Genomic DNA, 5,544 nt, shown 5'->3' with positions numbered 1-5,544 from the left:
GGAACCCTAGTCACTGGGCTGGTGGAGTTCCTGTGTGCCTGGTCCCACTGGTTCCAGTTACCCGAGCAAGTGCTCTTAACCACTGAGCCAACTCTCCAGCCCTGATTAAAATAATTTTAAAATATCAATTTTACAGATAAGTGTAGTGAAACAAGACCAGTCATCTACTGGAAGAGTGCTTATGAAAATAAACGGCTCCTAATTGTATATAGAGAACCATACCACTCTAAAATCAATATAAATGTATGTTTTTCTATGAGAGGTATGCAGCAATGAAACTGAGAGGCTACAGTGGAGCAGAGATGGAACAACACAGGGCTGAGTGGGGTGGTTGGAATCTGCCATAATGCTGGCTTTCAAGGAAATGACAACTTAATGTCATTCTACATTTAATGTACCCATAAGTTATGTATGCATATAAAGCCAAGTAAGAAAATATTTAAAAATTTTTTTCTCTCTCTCCCCCGTCCCCCCCTTTCTCTTTTGTAGACTGGCTGAATTTACTTTGTTTTTCCTATGTAAAACCCTATGGTGAAGCCACAGCAGGAGCCTGATGATAATATTTTTACTTTGCAGTCAGCTTACACATTTCCTCTCTTAAAGCTCCTTGACCTCTAGGAAATACATTGCTCAGATGCTTCTGAGGCATCCAACTGGGTTGCTTTTTGTCCAGGGTGAGTTGAACATTTGTTCATGATCTCAAGAGAGTGCAACCTTCTACTGCTATAAACAGTCTCTGTTTACAAACAGAGAGCTCAGAGCCCACCTGTAAAGTGTTTAAAAGTCCACAGGCTTACATAGCCTTTGAATTGATAAAAGTTATCATACCCGGGCTTTATTAGAATGTGAAATGAAAATTCTCAATGGATTTCAGGTATAATATATGTAATTGCTTTCCCCACCAGTTATCCAGTGTTTGTTAAAATGTTTGTGTTGTCATTTGAGACAGTCTATAGGTGACAGTTCACCTATAGGTTCAGGAAAGTACACACTTTGAAATATGAAACTCCGCAGCAGAAAAAAACTTTTGGCACTTGGTATCAAGGTGATAATCTTTGGCCTTCCTGTCTAAGATTTACAACTGTGACCTTAGACTCCATTTTTCCTGGAATGTCGTATCTCTTTAAGTTACCAGCATGAGTGCCGGTAGTTACAAGGTCAGTGTGAATTGCCTAATATAATGATAGAACCGTGCTTCCTAAAGGCTGGGCTGTATTAGGGACGTGAAACAAAGTGAATTTTAATGTCTGTAGAAGGCAGAGCTCTAATAAACGAGCTACCCTAGTTATGATACATTTCCATGGCAGGAGAGTTCAACGGCAGAGCCTAGCTGAGTCCACACACACACGGGGAGAGAGAGAGAGAAGGAGAGAGAGAGAGAAAGAGAGAGAGAGAAAGAGAGAAAGAGAGAGAGAAAATTAAACTAATTTTTTTTAATCGGAGAATTCAACAGAAACTCCTGGTTAAAGAGATGAAAAGAGTTACAGTAAAGCTAGTTCTACAATAGGACAATTTTTTTCCCCTTTCATGACGAAAGGATGTTGGATGAGGGCCGAGGCAAAACTGCAAGTGATATCTTCCCATTCTGTCCACTCACCACCACCTAGAAACTGAATGGGACTATCATTTTTGCTACAGTTTCAACATAAATATTTTGTTTGTCTAAAATCCACATTTGTAAAAAGCAGGAGACTCTGTGTTGGCATGGCGTGAACACTAGGTGGCACTCTAGGGCTGCCTTTTCGGTATCTCCTGTGTGTCCAAGTTCCTTCTATGCTAATTCTCCCCTTTAAAAAGAGCAAACAAGCTGTTTAAACAAAGGGTCCCTGTAGTTGCTGTTTTTATATTTATAGTCGTGTAATCAATATGTTGGAGGAGTAATTAATTTTTAACCTCCATCCACGGGGAGAGCAAATGTTAGTGGAGTTAATGGATGGAGCAGGCTTCATTATTCTAAAGTAACAGTAATGATGAGGCCGGGGAGAAAGTCAAGGGTTGTAAACAATTGTGCCATCAAACACAAGCATAAAGCAACGGCGCGACAGGAGCAGGGGTGCTGACACCTTGTCTCCTTTGGTGCAAGCTGTGGTTTCTGCTTAAGTCAACCCGACCCTATGAAACAGCCTCCCTTCCTTTCACACAAGAGTTCTGGTTTCATTGCCCTTCTGCGTGAAAGCCTTTGATTACAACCGTTTCCTAACACCATAGCGTGATATCAAGCTCTCTAAGGTTTGGGTCTTTTCTGTACTCCTGGAGCAACTGTACAATCCTGGCGCCCTTACTTGGGGGTGCCACGTGATTCTCCACCTGCAACACACTGTGAGATCTCCTGTTGGCAGTGCCCTGCTTCGTCAATAGAGTAAATAACTCAGAGCACCACAGCCATGGGCACAGAGGATGCTGTATGCATGTACTACCACGGTGAGGATAGGTTGACACAGCCAGAGCTGGAAATATGAGAGTCAAAAATTGCATAGGACTCACCTTTTCTGATTAAACCCCTCCCCGCCCCCCCCAGCTCTGTCCTTGACTTTCCAAACCCACTTCCCCACCCTGGGAAAATATGAACCATGAGACTGTGCTGTGGGCAGAGAAGGCTTACATGGGATTGTACACTGAGGCACATTATAAGTCAAACTTCTAGTTATTGTTGAGGTATTCTCATATTTAAATTGCTTCTTTGATTGCACGATTCCCTTCGTGGGGAATGTCTATTTTTCCCCGACTGTGCAATGAGGCTTAACAAAGAGAGGCGTTTTCTTTTGTAAAGTTTTCCTTAGACAGCTTCATATTATAAGGATACCCTTTCCATTTACAACTCTCAAATTTCTCAACACCTCTTGCGATAATTTACTGCAGTCAAGATATCTGTCCTTATTACTCTCTCTCTTCTGCCTTCTCTTCTCTCCACTTCTCTTTTTTTGGGGGGGGGGCGGGGAAGGGCAAAGTCTGATGTAGCCCAGGTTGCCCTCTAGCTAGCAAGTAGCCAAAAATGACTTTGAACTCTGGTTTCTCCCGCTTCTACTGTCTAAGTCTTAGGAATCTCTGTGTGTTTCATCGCATCCAGTTTTGTGTCATTTAGAAGATCAAACCTGGGTTTTCATGCAAGCTGGGCAAGCCATCTGTTACCTACATTATCTAGCCTTTGTTTTTCTTTTTTTAGGAATGTGAAAGTGAAAAGAGGACCTGATGGTTTTTGTATCCCCTGTACTGCATGACCAAAAGCCTGGAGTCACACAAATATGTTTGCGAATGTTAAATGTACCAACTTTGTATAGTGTGCAACTTCATCAAGAGTCCAGGACGAATGGTTGTGTCAGCGAGCAGTAACTTTTTCTTTTGGAACAATCATCGTCCTTAAAGCAGGAAGATATGTTGATGGTATAATACAGGAAGAACACTGTTGATACTAGTCTGGTTCATACAATGTGAAAGATAGCAATTATATATTAATATTCTCTCTTTCCTCAACACAACCCTGGTTTTTATCCAAGTAGATTTGGACCCAAAAGAAAGGACTGACTTCTGACTTATCCCTAGTGTCTAGGTGTAGACCCAAAACTATATTCTGGTCAAATATATTAGTGGGAGGGTTTCAAGGCTCTTTGTTCCAGCAGCACAGGAAGCCATCTGGACTATGAGATGACCCTGAGGATAGAAAACACATGTGGGGGTTTGCCTGTGATGGAAATAAAACCCCCAAAGCAGCGGGATTGGCAAGTGGAGCTTAATGAAAGATGATGGGGCAAGGAGGGCTATGCCCTCACAAACGGATTGCAATGCATTATAGAGGCAGTGAGTTCATTATAGATGAACGTGTTTGGCCCCCTTTCTTTTCCTTGCCCTTTCTTTACCCTTCCACCATTGGATGTTGCATCAAGCAGGACCTTGCCAGATATTGGTCCTCTTATCTCAGACTTCTCCAGAACCATTAACTAATAAATTTTTTGTTCGTTATAAATCACCCAGGCTTTCCTATTCTGTGGAATGTATAAAGATACCACACATGGGGATAGTAAGGCAGAAAGATGGGCGTCTGCATCACCGACACACATATCACTGCCTGCTTCGTTTGACACCCTCTGACCTTGTGTAATCATGCTGTTTCAGGTTTTCTGAGTGTATGTTTGGGACAGTTCCTGTTGCTTTGTTTTTAGGAAATTTCTCAATTTATAATAATGATTACATTAGTTTATTATCCGAGCATAAGCAAGGGTGCGGACAGTTAATGGAAAGAGGTAAACGCAGGAGGAATAATTTCCTCCAGTAGAATAGATGACTGCTTCAGACATAATTTGCATCAGACTGGCAGTGGTGCAAACTTTAGAATAATTTGAATGAAGTAAAATACGCGAGAGGAACAAACGAGTCCTGTCACTTGGGTTTACTGTTATGATGCGTTGTGACTTGATAGTGGATGGGCTTTGCTTTCCCATTGCATTCAGTTGGGGTAGATAAATTGAGCCGGGAAAAAGTGTGGTTTAATTTTAAGTTGTTAGTTCCTTAGGGTGAATAGTGGCTACATTCTGCTTTTAGAATTAACTATCAACACAGGAAGAGTCAAGAGGTTTAAAACCTGAAAAACAATTAATTTAAGCACACATAGTTTTATTTAATCTTTCCAGATAATAGCCTTGCATTATTAGGCTGAAGTCGGTAACTTTTTTTCTTTTTCTTTTTTTGGTTTTTTCAAGTCAGGGTTTCTCTGTGTAGCTCTGGCTGTCCTGGAACTCACTCTGTATGTAGACCAGGCTGGCCTCGAACTCAGAAATCTGTCTGCCTGCCTCTGCCTCCCAAGTGCTGGGATTAAAGGTGTGCGCCACCACCGCCCGGCTGTAGTTAACTTTCTTAGTCTTAGCCCTGTAAGCTCAGCACACTGCCACAGAGCTGTGTCCTTGGCTTCCATGAGCTTCTACCCCTCAGTTCTCTGATTCATATTACCAAATGCTGATATCTGCCCGTTGACAGATTGGTGTAAGCGCTATGGGACTCGTGTCTCCTGGCGACAACAGACTCAGCAAGTTCACTCTGCTGAGCCTCTCTTCCTTAGAACAAAGCTTATTATGGAGGATGCCCTCACCAATATTTTTAAACAGAATAAGTGTAAAACCAAATTTGTCCATAGGCTAATGGTAAGTGGATGACCGAGCGGGGCTGGGACCCTGAGCCTGTACTGCTTTCAACCCTCCTGCTTTCCTTGTTGGGCCCTTACTGATCAGCCAGTCCATAGTGTTCTCTGGTGTGAGAGTGAGAACAATTTAAGCTAGGCAAAGTTAAAAACAAATCAGAAATAATTTCATTTGTGTTCCCTGTAAACAATATTTACCTAGGCTTCACATATTTTACTTGAATTGTTTTAATAATTGTCCAAATTATCACTTTGTTTTCCTATCACGTTGTATTGTTTCTATGTAGGAAGAACCATTTCCTTTTAAAAATAGTGTTATCTGTACCCTTATGAACTAGTTAACTTTCTTTCCAACATTTTCTTTGGGCCACATGGATTTGACCTAACAGTGACAGCAATAACACTGTTCACCCAAA

The sequence above is a fragment of the Mastomys coucha genome, unplaced genomic scaffold, assembly GCF_008632895.1.
Source record: "Mastomys coucha isolate ucsf_1 unplaced genomic scaffold, UCSF_Mcou_1 pScaffold20, whole genome shotgun sequence".
Lineage (NCBI taxonomy): Eukaryota > Metazoa > Chordata > Mammalia > Rodentia > Muridae > Mastomys > Mastomys coucha.
This window is presented reverse-complemented; position numbering follows the sequence as displayed.